Source organism: Coregonus lavaretus (genome assembly GCF_964263955.1).
Source record: "Coregonus lavaretus genome assembly, chromosome: 33".
NCBI lineage: Eukaryota > Metazoa > Chordata > Actinopteri > Salmoniformes > Salmonidae > Coregonus > Coregonus lavaretus.
The window spans coordinates 6,113,037-6,132,771 of record NC_140020.1 but is presented as its reverse complement, the minus strand read 5'-3'; positions in this window follow the sequence as shown (position 1 = coordinate 6,132,771).

The window sequence follows — 19,735 nt, the reverse complement described above, 5'->3', positions numbered from 1 at the left end:
ACAAGAAATTTGTGGAGTGGTTGAAAAACGAGTTTTAATGACTCCAACATAAGTGTATGTAAACTTCCGACTTCAATTGTATATACAGTGGGGGAAAAAAGTATTTAGTCAGCCACCAATTGTGCAAGTTCTCCCACTTAAAAAGATGAGAGAGGCCTGTAATTTTCATCATAGGTACACGTCAACTATGACAGACAAAATTAGAAAAAAAAATCCAGAAAATCACATTGTAGGATTTTTAATGAATTTATTTGCAAATTATGGTGGAAAATAAGTATTTGGTCAATAACAAAAGTTTCTCAATACTTTGTTATATACCCTTTGTTGGCAATGACACAGGTCAAACGTTTTCTGTAAGTCTTCACAAGGTTTTCACACACTGTTGCTGGTATTTTGGCCCATTCCTCCCATTCCTCCAAAAATCCTACAATGTGATTTTCTGGATTTTTTTTTCTCCATTTGTATGTCATAGTTGACGTGTACCTATGATGAAAATTACAGGCCTCTCTCATCTTTTTAAGTGGGAGAACTTGCACAATTGGTGGCTGACTAAATACTTTTTTTCCCCACTGTACAGCTCTGGAAAAAATTAAGAGACCACTGCAAAATTATCACTTTCTCTGGTTTTACTATTTATAGGTATGTGTTTGGGTAAAAATAACATTTTTGTTTTATTCTATAAACTACTGACAACATTTCTCCCAAATTCCAAATAATAATATTGTCATTTAGAGCATTTATTTGCAGAAAATGACAACTGGTCAAAATAACAAAAAAGATGCAGTGTTGTCAGACCTCGAATAATGCAAAGAAAATAAGTTCATGTTCATTTTTAAACAACACAATACTAATGTTTTAACTTAGGAAGAGTTCAGAAATCAATATTTGGTGGAATAAACCTGATTTTCAATCACAGCTTTCATGCGTCTTGGCATGCTCTCCACCAGTCTTTCACATTGATGTTGGGTGATTTTATGCCACTCCTGGCACAGAAATTCAAGCAGCTCGGCATTGTTTGATGGCTTGTGACCATCCATCTTCCTCTTGATCACATTCCAGAAGTTTTCAATGGGGTTCAGGTCTGGAGATTGGGCTGGCCATGACAGGGTCTTGATCTGGTGGTCCTCCATCCACACCTTGATTGACCTGGCTGTGTGGCATGGCACATTGTCCTGCTGGAAAAACCAATCCTCAGAGTTGGGGAACAATGTCAGAGCAAAAGGAAGCAAGTTTTCTTCCAGGACAACCTTGTACGTGGCTTGATTCATGTGTCCTTCACAAAGACAAATCTGCCCGATTCCAGCCTTGCTGAAGCACCCCCAGATCATCACCGATCCTCCACCAAATTTCCTAGTGGGTGCGAGACACTGTAGCTTGTAGGCCTCTCCAGGTCTCCGTCTAACCATTAGACGACCAGGTGTTGGGCAAAGCTGAAAATTGGACTCATCAGAGAAGATGACCTTACTCCAGTCCTTTACGTTCCAATCCTTATGGTCTTTTGCAAACCTCTTCTTTGCTTCTCATTGATGAAGGGCTTTTTTCTAGCTTTGCACGACGTCAGCCCTGCCCCTAGGAGCCTGTTTCGAACTGTCCTCACCGTGCACTTCACCCCAGCTGCCATTTGCCATTATTTTTGTAGGTCACTTGATGTCATCCTACGGTTGTTGAGTGACATTCGAATGAGTTGGCGGTCATCCCGGTCAGTAGAGAGTAGTTTTCGCCCTCTGCCGGTCTGTAGCTTTGTTGTCCCCAATGTCTGCTGCTTGAACTTGTTCTTATGAACCGCCGTCATTGAAATTTGAAGGATGGAAGCAACCTGACGCTCACTGTATCCCTCTGCCAGCAAAGCCAGAATTGAACCCTTCCTTTCCTCACTCAAAACGTTCCTTTTGGCATGGTCAAGGCTTATTTTTTGATTAATATTACTTTTGAGGTACTATTAGCACTGTTTTTGCTATCCAGCTGGTCCTATTGCAAGAGGATAGTGATGACCACAGCAGTGTTTTTTATACTTTTCTTCGTTAAATAAGATTTGGTTCAGGTGATCACCTAATCAGTACCTAACAGACACTGGAATGGAATGGCTGTCATACATGTAGAGATGCTGATTTAAGAAAAATGTACAGTGGTCTCTTAATTTTTTCCAGAGCTGTGACATTGCTCGTCCTAATATTTCTATATTTCTTAATTTCATTATTTTACTTTTAGATTTGTGAGTATTGTTAGATATTACTGCACTGTTGGTGCTAGGAACAGAAGCAAGTCTGCTAAATATGTGTATGCGACCAAATTTAATTTGATTTTGATTATTTGATTTCAGCCCTTCGGTCTAGTAGCCTACTGTTGCTCGAATTTTCTGCCTGTAAAGTGGTCCTGTGTGGCTCAGTTGGCAGAGCATGGCTTGCAACATCCGGATTGTGAGTTTGATTCCCGTTGGGGCCCTCCATACACACTAGGCCTATAAGTCGCTTTGGATAAATGCCTTTGTGGCATAGCATATATTAAAGTAACACAGTCAGTCTTGATAGACTGATGGTGTCAGACAGAGCAGCTCTTGTTCCACTGGTCATCATTCTACAGCGATGCTGTATAACCCCATTTGATAGCATCATAGATCAGCCAACAATGGAGTGTCTGTAGGAGAAATGCATATACAACCCTTTAACCAATTGTACTATTATGTGTGTTTTTCCACGTTATTTGTAATTTATTCTGTACATAATGTTTCTGCCATTGTCTCTTATAACCAAAAAGAGCTTCTGGATATCAGGACAGCGATTACTCACCTCGTATTGGACAAAGATTTTTTCTTCAACAAGTCGGACGCGAAGGATATCCTACAGACACCTGACAAGGCCCAAATCCCCGTCATTCGCATGAGAAAGAGACAGAGATATCGTGGACGTAGGTCGGGGTGCCTTGTAAGGATCTGACGGCGAGCGAGTAAACTGTCTCTTCCATCAATCCTATTAGCCAATGTTCAATCATTTGAAAATAAATTAGATGACCTAAGATTAAGGTTATCCTACCAACGGGACATAAATAACTGTAATATATTATGTTTCACCGAGTCGTGGCTGAACGACGACATGGACAACATACAGCTAGCGGGCTATACGCTACATCGGCAGGATAGAACGGCTGACTCCGGTAAGACAAGGGGTGGCGGTCTGTGTATATTTGTAAACAACAACTGGTGCACAAAATCAAATACTAAGGAAGTCTCTAGGTTTTGCTCGCCTGAGGTAGAGTATCTTATGATAAGCTGTAGACCACATTATATACCAAGAGAGTTTTCATCTATATTTTTCATAGCTGTCTATTTACCACCACAAACCAATGCTGGCATTAAAATTGCACTGAATGAGCTATATAAGGCCATAAATGAACAGGAAAATGCTCATCTAGAGGCAGCGCTCCTAGTGGCCGGGGACCTTAATGCAGGGAAACTTAAATCAGTTCTACCTCATTTCTACCAGCATGTTAAATGTGCAACCAGAGGAAAAAAAACTCTAGACCACCTTTACTCCACACACAGAGATGCATACAAAGCTCTCCCTCGCCCTCCATTTGGCAAATCTGACCATAACTCTATCCTCCTGATTCCTGCTTATAAGCAAAAACTAAAGCAGGAAGCACCAGTGACTCGGTTAATAAAAAAGTGGTCAGATGACGCAGATGCTAAGCTACAGGACTGTTTTGCTAGCACAGACTGGAACATGTTCCGGGATTCTTCAGATAGCATTGAGGAGTACACCACATCAGTCACTGGCTTCATCAATAAGTGCATCGATGATGTCGTCCCCACAGTGACCGTACGTACATACCCCAACCAGAAGCCATGGATTACAGGCAACATCCGCACTGAGCTAAAGGGTAGAGCTGCCGCTTTCAAGGAGTGGGACTCTAACCCGGACGCTTATAAGAAATCCAGCTATGCCCTCCGATGAACCATCAAACAGGCAAAGAGTCAGTACAGGACTAAGATTGAATCGTATTACACCGGCTCTGACGCTCGTCGGATGTGGCAGGGCTTGAAAACTATTACAGACTACAAAGGGAAGCACAGCCGCGAGCTGCCCAGTGACACAAGACTTCCAGATGAGCTAAACCACTTCTATGCTCGCTTCGAGGCAAGCAACACTGAAGCATGCATGAGAGCACCAGCTGTTCCGGATGACTATGTGATCACACTCTCCGTAGCCAATGTAAGACTTTTAAGCAGGTCAACATTCACAAGGCTGCAGGGCCAGACGGATTACCAGGACGTGTACTCCGAGTATGTGCTGACCAACTGGCAAGTGTCTTCACTGACATTTTCAACATGTCCCTGACTGAGTCTGTAATACCAACATGTTTCAAGCAGACCACCATAGTCCCCGTGCCCAAGGACACTAAGATAACCTGCCTAAATGACTACCGACCCGTAGCACTGACGTCTGTAGCCATGAAGTGCTTTGAAAGGCTGGTCATGGCTCACATCAACACCATTATCCCAGAAACCCTAGACCCACTCTAATTTGCATACCGCCCCAACAGATCCACAGATGATGCAATCTCTATTGCATTCCACACTGCCCTTTCCCACCTGGACAAGAGGAACACCTACATGAGAATGCTATTCATTGACTACAGCTCAGCATTCAACACCATAGTGCCCTCAAAGCTCATCACTAAGCTAAGGATCCTGGGACTAAACACCTCCCTCTGCAACTGGATCTTGGACTTCCTGACGGGCCGCCCCCAGGTGGTAAGGGTAGGTAACAACACATCTGCCACACTGATCCTCAACACGGGGGCCCCTCAGGGGTGCGTGCTCAGTCCCCTCCTGTACTCCCTGTTCACCCATGACTGCATGGCCGGGCACGATTCCAACACCATCATTAAGTTTGCAGACAACACAACAGTGGTAGGCCTGATCACCGACAACGATGAGACAGCCTATAGGGAGGAGGTCAGAGACCTGGCCGTGTGGTGCCAGGATAACAACCTCTCCCTCAACGTGACCAAGACATAGGAGATGATTGTGGACTACAGGAAAAAAAGAGGACTGAGCACGCCCCCATTCTCATCGACGGGGCTGTAGTGGAACAGGTTGAGAGCTTCAAGTTCCTTGGTGTCCACATCACCAACGAACTATCATGGTCCAAACACACCAAGACAGTCATGAAGAGGGCACGACAAAGCCTATTCCCCCTCAGGAGACTGAAAAGATTTGGCATGGGTCCTCAGATCCTCAAAAAATTATACAGCTGCACCATCGAGAGCATCCTGACTGGTTGCATCACCGCCTGGTATGGCAACTGCTCGGCCTCCGACCGCAAGGCACTACAGAGGGTAGTGCGTACGGCCCAGTACATCACTGGGGCCAAGCTTCCTGCTATCCAGGACCTCTATACCAGGTGGTGTCAGAGGAACGCCCTCAAAATTGTCAAAGACTCCAGCCACCTTAGTCATAGACTGTTCTCTCTGCTACCGGAGTGCCAAGTCTAGGTCCAAAATACTTCTCAACAGCTTCTACCCCCAAGCCATAAGACTCCTGAACAGCTAATCATGGCTACCTGAACTATTTGCACTGCCCCCCCCCCCCCCCCCCCCCCCCACCCCATCTTTTTACGCTGCTGCTACTCTGTTAATTATTTATGCATAGTCACTTTAACTCTACCCACATGTACATATTACCTCAACTACCTCAACTAGCCGGTGCCCCCGCACATTGACTCTGCACCAGTACCACCCTGTATATACAGCCTCCCTACTGTTATTTTATTTTACTTCTGCTCTTTTTTTCTCAACACTTTTTTGTTGTAGTTTTATTTTACTTTTTTTTATTAAAAAATAAATGTATTGTTGGTTAAGGGCTGTAAGTAAGCATTTCACTGCAATGTCTACACCTGTTGTATTCGGCGCATGTGGCCAATAACATTAGATTTGATTTGATATACAATACTTTATTTACTGTCTCAAATAAGGATGCAGCAACTGCTGTATGTTCTAGCCTTTGGGCTAAGCACCTGACCTGCCTGAGTAAACACTTAGGGGTCTCTCTATTCAATCAGACGCTTTATCCAGCATCCGCATAGCGGTTGTTTTTTTCGATGTCGGAGGTGGAACTGCATTAGAGCTGTCAGATCCACAAGTGGCTCCTGGTAATATGCCTAAAGCGGACATTGCCATTGGCTGCAGGTAGTCGCATTAAGAGAAAGCCCATGCAGCCTTGTTTAGTAATTTGGTTGAAGATTTTAAATTTGAGTGTCATTATTTCTATGTAGCCTTTCTCATTCTGAACTTCTAACGAAAGTGGGATGGGTGTGGCTTCCTGACAATGATCAAGAGCAGCTGTTCGCCGATTTGACAGCTCCAAAGCAGTTACACCTCTGACAACGCCAAAATATCAGCTATGCTGGTGTCGGATATCGCTGGTAAACGCTTGAGCTGATTGAATCTAGGCCTTAGCTAATTAGGTGGTTAATATAAGTTGGCACAATGCTGGAGGCCAACAAGGTGACAGTCACATTTACATTTAAGACACCTCCAGATTGGGTCAAAATCAAATCAAATCAAATAATGATGTTCAATTAAAGCAGGTAAATAATGTGTATAAATACATTTTTGGCAAGATATTTCTGTGGACACAAAAACTGCACTGAATGCATTAGGGAATCACTCGTTGAATAATTGCTTCTGAAATGCCTTTGGCCTGCCAAAATACCGGAGTCATTTTGAACTTTAATGTTTCTTTGACAGCAAAAGGCCAAAAGCCCTAGGCTTGTAATTGATATTGACATCTTGAAACGCAACGTGAAACACGGTACCACATTGGCAAATGTTTGGAGAGTTTTGCTGTTTCACAAAATATCAATTCACAACAGTCAGGCAACACCCGGTTCGTGTTCAGTGGGGTGCACCATAGCGTTAGGTTTTGCAATTTACAATGAAAATCTGTGTAGTACCTCCCCCCGTTTCAAAAGTTTTTCTTCCTTAGGAACACAGCCCAGGACAGCAATACCAAAAGGACAGAGGACAGATGAGCCCTTGAGACAGAGTTGACCTTTGAAAGATGACTCTGCAAAACAACATAATTTGTTACTCAGGATGCCAAGGTGCAATGGTGCACAAATCTGAAGAAAAAAAACAACGTATTTTAGGGCATTTGAAAGGGGGTGGTGCTCACTCCTTCAAGGTAGAATTGATCCATTTATCCACCCTCTAAAACTTCAGCGCTGACGTTGCATTTAATATTTTCTATACCCTTGTAGTAATGGAAAGGCTGGAGTTCTCCCCTGAGGCCGAGTGTGTATGGGGTGTGTGAGACAGAGCAATACTCCCTCCTCCCATCTGCTTGATAGCTTGTCGCCATTAAACATTAACCTTTCTTCATGGAGGGAACGGTGATTCCGTCACCTGCCTCTCAAAAAATATGAGCGATGACCATGGCCATCTGGGCTCGAAGCCATGGGGGAATAGAACGGTGTGCATCGGATCGCCGTGTTGGAGTACTCTGGCATAATTACAGTGGGAAAAGGACAGGAATCTATGAATATCCTATATATCATTATAAAGTATGAAGTTCCTCATTCACTTTCAGCAGAGTGACTTATGCATCACCTTGATAGAGATACAATATAGAAGTAGCACATTCATCCTACTCATTGATAATAGATTTGAGAAGAAATACGACACTACAAATTGCGTTATCTCTGTCATAATGCAAAGTCAATGTGTACAGGCAGAGAGAAAGAGAGAGAGAGAGAGAGAGAGAGAGAGAGAGAGAGAGAGAGAGAGAGAGAGAGAGAGAGAGAGAGAGAGAGAGAGAGACAGAGAGAGAGGCTTCCCACTGGGCACAAACAGTTGAAGTCGGAAGTTTACATACACTTAGGTTGGAGTCATTAAAACTTGTTTTTTCAATCACTCCACAAATGTCTTGTCAACAAACTATAGTTTTGACGGTTAGGACATCTACTTTGTGCATGACACAAGTAATTTTTTCAACAATTGTTTACAGACAGACTATTTCACTTATAATTCACTGTATCACAATTCCAGTGGGTCAGAAGTTTACATACACTAAGTTGACTGTGCCTTTAAACAGCTTGGAAAATTCCAGAAAATGATGTCATGGCTTTAGAAGCTTCTGATAGGCTAATTGACATAATTTGAGTCAGTGGGGCGGCAGGTAGCTTAGTGGTTAAGAGCGTTGTGCCAGTAACCGAAAGGTCGCTGGTTCTAATCCCTGAGCCGACTAGGTGAAAAATCTGTCGATGTGCCCTTGAGCAAGGCACTTAACCCTAATTACTCCTGTAAGTCGCTCTCGATAAGAGCGTCTGCTAAATGACTAAATATTTTAATTGGAGGTGTACCTGTGGATGTATTTCAAGGCCTACCTTCAAACTCAGTGCCTCTTTGCTTGACATCATGGGAAAATCAAAAGAAATCAGCCAAGACCTCAGAAAAAAAATTGCAGACCTCCAGAAATCTGGTTCATCCTTGGGAGCAATTTCCAAATGCCTGAAAGTACCACGTTCATCTGTACAAACAATAGTACGCAAGTATAAACACCATGGGACCACACAGCTGTCATACCGCTCAGGAAGGAGATGCGTTCTGTCTCCTAGAGATGAACGTACTTTGGTGCAAGAAGTGCAAATCAATCCCAGAACAACAGCAAAGGACCTTGTGAAGATGCTGGAGGAAACAAAAGTATCTATGTCCACAGTAAAACGAGTCCTATATCGACATAACCTGAAAGGCCGCTCAGCAAGGAAGAAGCCATTGCTCCAAAACCGCCATTAAAATGCCAGACTACGGTTTGCACCTGCACATGGGGACAAAGATCATACTTTTTGGAGAAATGTCCTCTGGTCTGATGAAACAAAAATAGAACTGTTTGGCCATAATGACCATCGTTATGTTTGGAGGAAAAAGGGGATAGCTTGCAAGCCGAAGAATACCATCCCAACCGTGAAGCACGGGGGTGGCAGCATCATGCTGTGGGGGTGCTTTGCTGCAGGAGGGACTGGTGCACTTCACAAAATAGATGGCATCATGAGGAATGAAAATGATGTGGATATATTGAAGCAACATCTCAAGACATCAGTCAGGAAGTTAAAGCTTGGTCGCAAATGAGTCTTCCAAATGGACAATGACCCCAAGCATACTTCCAAAGTTGTGGCAAAATGGCTTAAGGACAACAAAGTCAAGGTATTGGAGTGGCCATCACAAAGCCCTGACCTCAATCTTATAGAAAATGTATGGGCAGAACTGAAAAAGTGTGTGCGAGCAATGAGGCCTACAAACCTGACTCAGTTACACCAGCTCTGTCAGGGGTAATGGGCCAAAATTCACCCAACTTATTGTGGGAAGCTTGTGGAAGGCTACCCAAAACGTTTGACCCAAGTTAAGCAATTTAAAGGCAATGCTACCAAATACTAATTGAGTGTATGTAAACTTCTGACCCACACGGAATGTGATGAAAGAAATAAAAGCTGAAATAAATCACTCTCTACTTATTCTAACATTTCACATTCTTAAAATAAAGTGGTGATCCTAACTGACCTAAGACAGGGAATTTTTACTAGGATTAAATGTCAGGAATTGTAAAAAGAAAAAGGAGTTTAAATGTATTTGGCTACGGTGTATGTAAACTTCTGACTTCAACTGTACGTCAGTTCAACGTCTAGTTTTGGTTTACATTTCGTTGAGTTGAACTTGAATTCAACGTGAAATCAACAAAACATTTCACCATGTTGCGTTTATATTTTTGGTCAGTATATATTTGAATGACCTCCACCCTGGTCAACCCACTGGGCAAAAACTGGTTGAATCAATGGATTTAGGTTAAATGTTGGGAAAAAAAAGACGGAATGCCCTTACGTTGAGAAGACGTTGAGGACTTTTTGAAAACCCAATCAGTTTTCCACGTTGATTCAACGTTAACTCATAGATTTTTGGGAATGAAATGACGTGGAAAAAACATTGATTCTACCAGTTTTTGCCCAGTGGGTTGACCAGGGTGGAGATCATTAAAATATATACTGACCAAAAATATAAACGCAACATGTAAAGTGTTGGTCCCATGTTTCATGAGCTGAAATAAAAGATCAGAGAAATCTTACATACGCACAAAAAGCTTATTTCTCTCAAATGTTGAGCACAAATTTGTTCACTTCCCTGTTAGGGAGCATTTCTCCTTTGCCAAGATAATCCATCCACCTGACAGGTGTGGCATATCAAGAAGCTGATTAAAGAGCATGATCATTACACAGGTGCACCTTGTGCTGGGGACACTCTAAAATGTGCTGTTTTGTCACACAACACAATGCCACGTGCAATTTTGGTATTCAGTATTTTATTAGGATCCCCATTAGCTGTTGCAAAAGCAGCAGCTACTCTTCCTGCGGTCCACACAAAACATGAAACATGACATAATACAGAACTACATATTTCTTTCATGTATTTTTTACAAAGGCACACATAGCCTACATATCAATACATACACACAAACTATCTAGGTCAAATAGGGGAGAGGCGTTGTGCCATGAGGTGTTGCTTTATCTGCTTTTTTAAACCAGGTTTGCTGTTCACTTGAGCAATATGAGATGGAACGGAGTTCCATGCAATAATGGCTCTATATAATACTGTACGCTTTCTTGAATTTGTTCTTGATTTGGGGACTGTGAAAAGACCCCTGGTGGCATGTCTGGTGGGGTAAGTGTGTGTGTCAGAGCTGCGTGTAAGTTGACTATGCAAACAATTTGGGATTTTCAACACATTAATGTTTCTTATAAAAAGAAGAAGTGATGCAGTCAGTCTTTTCTCAACTCTTAACCAAGAGAGACTGGCATGCATAGTATTTATATTAGCCATCAGATTATAATGAAGAGCAAGATGTGCCACTCTGTTCTGGGCCAGCTGCAGCTTAACTAGGTCTTTCCTTGCAGCACTCGACCACACGACTGGACAATAATCAAGATAAGACAAAACTAGAGCCTGCATGACTTGCTTTTCGGAGTGTGGTGTCAAAAGAGCAGAGCATCTTGACATGTTGACTGCAGGAATGTCCACCAGAGCTGTTGCCATAAGCCGCCTTCAACGTCGTTTTAGAGAATTTAGAAGTACGTCCAACTGGCCTCATAACCGCAGACCACCTGTATGGTGTCATGTGGGCGAGCAGTTTGCTGATGTCATCGTTGTGAACAGAGTGCCCCATGGTGGCAGTGGGGTTATGGTATGGGCAGGCATAAGCTACAGACAACGAACGAAATTGCGTTTTACCAATGGCAATCTGAAGGCACAGATATACCGTGACAAGATCCTGAGGCCCATTGTCGTGCCATTAATCCGCCGCCATCACCTCATGTTTCAGCATGATAATGCACGGCCCCATGTTGCAAGGATCTGTACACAATTCCTGGAAGCTGAAAATGTCCCTGTTCTTCCATGGTTACATACTCACTAGACATGTCACCCATTGAGCATGTTTGGGATGCTCTGGATTGACGTGTACGACAGAGTTTTCCAGTTCCTGCTAATATCCTGTAACTTCGCACAGCCATTGAAGAGGAGTGGGACAACATTCCGCAGGCCATAATCAACAGCCTGATCAACTCTATGCGAAGGAGATGTGTCGCGCTGCATGAGGCAAATGGTGGTCACACCAGATACTGACTGGTTTTCTGATCCACACCCCAACTTAAAAAAAAAGGCATCTGTGACCAACAGATGCATATCTGTATTCCCAGTCGTGAAATACATAGATTAGGGCCTAAATAATTTATTTCAATTTACTGATTTCCTTATATGAACTGTAACTCAGTAAAATCTTTGAAATTGTTGCATGTTGCGTTTATATTTTTGTTCAGTATAGTTGCTCTTTAATGAAACTGTCCTTTGTCAAAAACCCTTCTGATTCCAAACATGGCCATGACCAATTGTCAGATCAAATTAACGTTATGAGTCCGATTTAATGGATTTTTGGTTAAATGTGACACACTTTATCGAAATGGTGCCAAAACTTTTTGTGCCAAAACTTTTGTCCCACTAATTGTTTTTACTGATTACAAATGGTAACAACGCTGGTAAGAACTAGCACAGAATCATAGTTAATTCAATGGAATTCAGCTACAGATTAAAACATACCACATAAAATTCATTAAAATATGTCTCCGTAACAAACAAGTTGCTTTTCATAGATTTTTCATTACATCGTTTCATTGGAGTTGTGAGAGATTGAGTGGGCTCAACTGCAAGGTAAAAACCACCAGAGACACGCTCACTCCTGTGCATAATTCATACAAGAGAGGGTTGTAAACATTTTAATTATGGTAAAGTACTCCTGTAATATTTTATCTTACACTCCGAGCCCTGATGAATTTTAATGGAACATGGATCTTAGGTAAGTCGCTCTGGATAAGAGCGTCTGCTAAATGACTAAAATGTAAAATGTAAATGTTAGGTCAGCAAAGCATGCACAATACTTGCAGGCAGTATATAACATGTTCACTTTCTACTCAGCAATATATACACTATATATATAAAAGTATGTGGACACCCCTTCAAATTAGTGGATTTGGGCTATTTCAGCCACACCCGTTGCTGACAGGTGTATAAAATCGAGCACACAGCCATGCAATCTCCATGCAATCTGGCAGAGTAGAATGGCCTTACTGAAGAGCTCAATGACTTTCAACGTGGCACCTTCATATGATGGTACCTTTCCAACAAGTCAGTTCGTCAAATTTCTGCTCTGCTAGAGCTGCCACGGTCAACTGTAATTGCTGTTATTATGAAGTGGAATCCTCTAGGAGCAACAACGGCTCAGCCGTGAAGTGGTAGGCCCCACAAGCTAACAGAACGGGACCACCGAGTTCTGAAGCGCATAGTGCGTAAAAAACGTCTGTCCTCGGTTGCAACACTCACTACCGAGTTCCAAACTGCCTCTGGAAGCAACGTCAGCACAAGAAGTGTTTGTCGGGAGCTTCATGAAATGGGTTTCCATTGCCGAACAGCCGCACATAAGCCTAAGATCACCATGCGCAATGCCAAGTGTCGGCTGGAGTGGTGTAAAACTCACTGCGATTGGACTCTGGAGCAGTGGAAACACCTTCTCTGGAGTGATGAGTCACGGTTCACCATCTGGCAGTCCAATGGATTAATCTGGGTTTGGCGGATGCCAGGAGAACGCTACCTGCTCGAATGCATAGTGACAACTGTAAAGTTTGGTGGAGGAGGAATAATGGTCTGGGGCTGTTTTTTATGGTTCGGGCTTGGTCACTTAGCTTCAGTGAAGGGAAATCTTAACGCTACAGCATACAATGACATTCTAGACGATTCTCTGCTTCCAACTTTGTGGCAACAGTTTGGGGAAGGCCCTTTCATGTTTCAACATGACAATGCCCCTGTGCACAAAGCGAGGTCCATACAGAAATTGTTTGTTGACATCAGCATGGAAGAACTTGACTGGCCTGCACAGAGCCCTGACCTCAACTCCATCGAACACCTTTGGGATGAATTGGAACACCGACTGCGAGCCAGGCCTAATCGCCCAACATCAGTGTTCAACCTCACTAATGCTCTTGTGGCTGAATGGAAGCAAGTCCCTGCAGCAATGTTCCAACATCTAGTGGAAAGCCTTCCCAGAAGAGTGGAGGCTGTTATAGCAGCAAAGGGGGGACCAAGTGTATATTAATGCCCATGATTTTGGAGTGAGATGTTCGACGAGCAGGTGTCCACATACACTACATGACCAAAAGTATGTTGGATGTCTGACTGTGTTCATGTAAGCAGACCTTTTAACTGTCAATAGCTAGATGGGATCTGATGATTGGACACCCCCATCCCTATAACCTTTCTCTTTATTAAAGAGCTACAGATGAGAATTTATAGACTCTGTCTGAAATGGCACCCTAATCCCTCTTTAGTGCACACTACTTTTGGCCAGAGCCTTAGGGTGCAAAGGCATAATATAATATAATCTCCCACTTCTCTCTGCCATGCCCCCACCCCTCCCTTCCTACCTCCCTTCCTACCTCCCTTCCTACCTCCCTTCCTACCTCCCTAGCAGTCATTAGCAAGGCTCAGAGAGTTCTCCCTCCCTCTTTTTTGTACCTCCATAAAAGCCTTGGTCTCTCCATCTCAGTACACCGTGGAAAGAGAGAGAGAGAGAGAGAGAGAGAGAGAGAGACAAATACAAAGTGTGTGTGTGTGAGATAGAGAGAGAGAGTTTCACTCCATCATCTGAACTAACGGCAGCCTGGCCACTCTCTCATACACATTTTCATCCTGTTCATTTTAGCCCGGCCTGTCTCGGCTCAGCTCGTTCAGATTTGCTCGTCAGAATTGTTTGGGGCCAGATTAACGAGGTGTACATTTATACCGCGTCTGGGCTGCTGATGCATGCCGTGTAAAGGATATGACCCAATCTGTCCCTGACTGGCATCTGATGATGTACAGTGGAGGTAAAGTGGAGATAAATGTGATGTGGGTCGGTGAAATATCTCCCGAAGTTTCCCTTCAAAAGTCGCTTTAAACTTTGACTGTTGCATTTATTTCTAACCTCTTCATATTCAAAATATGCCATTTAGCAGACGCTTTATCCGAAGCGACTTCCAGTAATGCGTGCATATATTTTAAGTACGGGTGGTCCCGGGAATCGAGCCCACTATCCTGACGTTGCAAGGACCATGCTCTTCCAACTAAGCTACAGAGGACCACTCTTCAGTTTCACTCTTCTTATTTGACTTAGAAAATAAAAACAGTTACATAACAACCCCTGCTGCAACCTCACACAACCTTTACTCATCTGCCAGTACAGTTGAATCAGCAGGCGGTAAGTACCAAAAGTCCCAAGAGATGGGGGGGGGGGCAGTGGGTGTAATGGTGATAACTGTAGCCCTGCTGTGCGGGGCCTGTAGACTCCCCCTGGGACAGGGTATTCTCCCTCTTAACCCCAGCCTCTTAATTGGTGAGGCTTCCTGGACACGCCTCTGATTGGAGGACAATAGACATGTCTGCGTACAAAATGCCACCCTTTTCCCTATTTAGTGCATTACCTTTGACCAGAGCCCTATGGACCCTGGTCAAAGGTAGTGCACTAAATAGGGAATAGGATTTCATTTGGGACGTAGCCATGGTCAAAGAGGTTAATTGAAAAGGCATTACTTGTTTTCTTGTCTGTAATGAAGTGAAATGAGATAAGTCACACTCACGGTTCAAGGAGACGCGGTAAGGAGAAGGTCTAAAGGACTCGAGGGGGAACCTGAAGTTCAGTTCAAATATTAAGCTAATGCTTTTGGGATATAAACATCAAGGAATGCTTCTGTATGGAGGGAACATTTAGTTTATGGTGTTGCACCAACAACAACAGCAACACAAGTTGTGGTCACTGCAGTAAATAATGATTAAGTGTCACAATAAAAAATGTTTCCAATCCCAGTGTTACAAAATGGAGCTGGGAGCTTTCCATCTGCACTGATAAAGTAGAACTGAGAAAGGAAGGGCAAGACAAAAACAATGTAAACTGTTTATTTGTTGCAACACAAGCCTCTAGCTAACAGACAACCATCAGTAATAGCCTCTGATGTTGGCCTGAACACAAAGTATGATCAATATTCTGTTGATTAGGCTTGAGTCCAGAAATGTAATAACTCAGATCAAAACCTTTCAAAGAGTCATCGGACCAAATCGGAAAACGAATGCACAAATCAAACAGCTTCCTGGCACCAAACCTTGTTGTTTGCTTTCTTCTTAACCCCCAAAAGGAAAAAAAGTACTGTATTTTCTTCCCGCTACTCCAGACCTGGGTTCAAATACTATTTGAAATCTTTAAAATACTTCTAGAGTTTGCTCTAGTCTGAGTCAGCCTGGAGAGCCAGATGGGTGGGGATTGCACATTTGTGACTAATCTATTGGTTCCATTGTGCTAGGCAAGCTCAATCAAGCTCATATAAAGTATTTGAAATGATATCAAATAGTATTTGAACCCAGGTCTGCTCTACTCTGCATAGGAGTTCTTCCAAGCACCACCGAACACTTTCCAGCTCATTACGACTTCAAAAAGACATAAACATATGAGGTTGGCTGAGTGCTTTTTCTGGGCTATAGGCCATTATCTCACTGTGGGCTAATACTGTATGCTTCTGAACCACAGGCAGTGTGGTCTTGGAAAAGCATTTCATAAATATATGTATATATACCATGATATAATACGTTAATGTTTATATAACCATCTGGGTTGTTGTGTGCTCAAGTGAAGTGAAGTTTAATGTTTTGTTATGGAGATTATTGGCACAGGTCTGTTTGAGTTACCTCAGGGGATGTGTCACCTCTATCCATCACATCTGACGGTTAAATGGTCATGCTAGCTCTGAGGAAAGTGGCCTGGTATTTCTGGTATATTCTGTGGATGAAATACAAACCCACAAACAGTAGACACATAACTTAAGGACAAACACACACACAGTCACTCACATGTGCATTCCCCTCTGCTCAGGGGTCAGTGAACTTTTCCCATTCCAATCTTAGAGAGCTAAAAGGTAACAATAGTTTTTGCAAACCCCGGGGCACTTTTTGTACAATACAATACTGTATGAATTCTTGTTCTTACCGCCCTGAAAGGAAATACCTCTTTATGAAATGGAGAATAGATTTTTCTGATACACAGTTACACTCATCGAGATAACTTCCATTGAAACTGAGCCATATACTGTAATATTAATATTCTTGATGGATGGCATGAACTCCCATTTTCTTACTCTGTAAATCAACTAGTAAACAAGACAGTGGTTGAAATAAATGTCATTCATGTCATTCCTGCTTTATGATATTGTCACGGTGATATGACAGTGTTTTATCCTCTTCGTAACTATGTCTGAAAAACCAGATTGATTAAAAATCTTACCCATGCACTATATCCAAGCATATAAAGGAAGGGAACTGAATGGTTATTTGCCACTATCGTGTATGCATTTGGGGGGGCCGCCATCACAGATCCGATGGGTTTGCAATGTCCACGTTCATTAATGTAAAAGAACCCCATGTGTCGGTAGGTTTCCCCATTCTCCCAGGCACTTTATTCTCCCGCTCATCAACAATGCCAGCAGAGGCTAACTTTTTGTTTAACATGTCAAGCCATGAAGCCAATATAGCTCCACAGCCTTTATAAAACAAGGCCCATTACCCTGAAACACGCTGACATCTGAGAAACAACAGCCATCTTTCTGCTAAATCCACTAGGACCACTTGGTTAGAAATAGGAGAGTCGCACTGTTGGGGATTGATTAGAAATATAAATCATAATGGAAATAGCTGACACAAATTCCTCTTCCATCATTTTATTCCCTGAAGAACCTTTGGTTTTAATGGCCATCTTGACCGCAGTGTCATTGATTGAACTTTTTCTAAACTTAATGACACTACATACACTATTAATTGAATGCCATTAAACCACTAACCACATCCAAACAGTAATGGCTGTAAAATCAGATTTCATGTGAAAGAGAACAAGTGGGTATAGAAAGTCACCACCCCCGTTCAAAATGTTCACCCTTTGTTGCCTTACAGCCTGAAATGAAAACACATAACATCAGACTTTTTCCAGCTTTATTTACACACAGTAACCCACAATATCCTAGTGAGAAAAAAAATATGAAAAAAAAATGAAAACAGTAAAATACCCTATTTGGATAAGTGAACACCCCCCCCTTAGAATTGCAATTGCAAACTTGCTGAGGTATAACCAACCACCTTCCAGATCACAAATCAAGCTAATTGGCTTCCATCTGTGATCAATTGTAGTGACTTTGATTAGTTCAGAATAAAAGCAGTTGATCATAGAGGACTCCACTGCTTAGTAGTGCAATTCAAAGCAAAGAATACACTATGGGCGGAAAGGTACTTTCAAAAGATCTAGGAGATAAAGTTGTGGAAAGGCACAAGTAAGGGGATGGATATAAAAAGATTTCAAAGGCTTTGTCTATCCCTCTGAGCACAGTTAAGACCATTATTAAGAAGTGGAAGGCGTATGGCACCACCCAGACCCTGCATAGATCAGGCCGTCCCTCCAAACTGGATGACCGGGCAAGGAGGAGACTGATCAGAGAGGCTACCAAGAAGCCAATGGTGAGTTTGAAGGAGCTTCAGGACTTTATGGCAAAGACTGATCAATGTGTGTATGTGACCACAATATCACAAGCGCTCCACAAATCTGGCCTCTATGGGAGGGTGGCAAGAAAAAAACCACCCCTCAAAAAAGGCAACATCAAAATTGAACTTTTTGGCCTGAATGCAAAATGATATGTCTGGCGATAACCCAATACATCTTTCCACCCAAAGAACACCATGCCTACAGTGAAACAAGGCGGTGGGGGTGTTTCTCTTCAGCAGGGACTGGAGCACTTGTCGGGATAGAAGGGAAAATAGACAGTGGAAAATACCGACAGATTCTTGAGGAGAACCTGCAGCCCTCTGACAGGAAGTTGAAAATGGGAAGATGGTTCACGTTTCAACATGACAATGACCCAAAGCACACCGCCAAAGCAACCGTACAGTGGCTGAAGGACAAGAAGGTGAATGTCCTTGAGTGGCCTAGTCAGAGCCCCGACCTAAATCCCATCGAATCTGTGGAATGACTGGAAGAGTGCAGTCCATGAGGGGTCACCATACAATTTGACTGAGCTTGAACAATTCTGCAAGGAACAATGGGCAAATATTGCACAGGCTAGGTGTGCAAAGTTAGTAGAGATGTATTCAAAGAGACTCATGGCTGTAATTCAAGCAAAAGGTGGTTCCACAAAGTATTAACTCAGGGGGGTGTTCACTTATCCAAATAGGGTATTTTACTGTTTTAATTGTAATTAATTTTCAGAGTTTTTAGATTTTTTTCACTTGGATATTGTGGGTTACTGTGTGTAAATAAAGCCAGAAAAAGTCTGATTTTATGCGTTTTCATTTCAGGCCATAAGGCAACAGAGGGTGAACATTTTGAAAGGGGGTGGTAACTTTCTATACCCACTGTGTGTGTGTGTGTGTGCGTATATATATAGATGGCTCTGCATAAACCCATGTACTGAAGCTTTACCTAAAATCCAGCAAACACACAACCACCACACAACATTGTCTCAACGTTAGGGTTGCAAAATTACGGGAACTTTCAATAAATTACCTGGTTTTCCCGAAATCCCGGTTAAAGGATTCCCCGAATCAGGAAGGAATAATCAGGATTTCTGAAAAACCAGGGGATTTATTGAAAGTTCCCAGAATTTTGCAACCCTACTCAAAGTTGACTTAAAGTTGTTGGCCTCAACGTGAATGTGCATAAAACCATTTAAAGACCCTTACAGTCTATGCCTACTAGCCATGGGTCGTGTTCATTAGGGCATGCAACGGAAAACGCATTGAAGTGTTTTGCAACGGAAAACAAAAATGAGTGTTTCTTATTGGACAAGTCCTGGTAGTCCCTCCATGTTTCAGTCAGTTTTCCTACATTTGGTTCCTAATGAACACGACCAATCTTTCCCCTAACCATTAGACTGAAGAGTAATCTCTTTGATTCATCGTGACATTATGTCGATCCGTCCTTGGTGCTGAAACCCATCAGAAATCCATACAGACCCAGGTCTCCACTGACCCATATCCCATAATAGAGGAGAGGTCTGTAGCCTGGGAGAGTCCACAAAGACAGGGGCCACCGCTGATCTGATCACTGCCCCCTGGCATAAAGCTTAGCCTACTCCTCCAT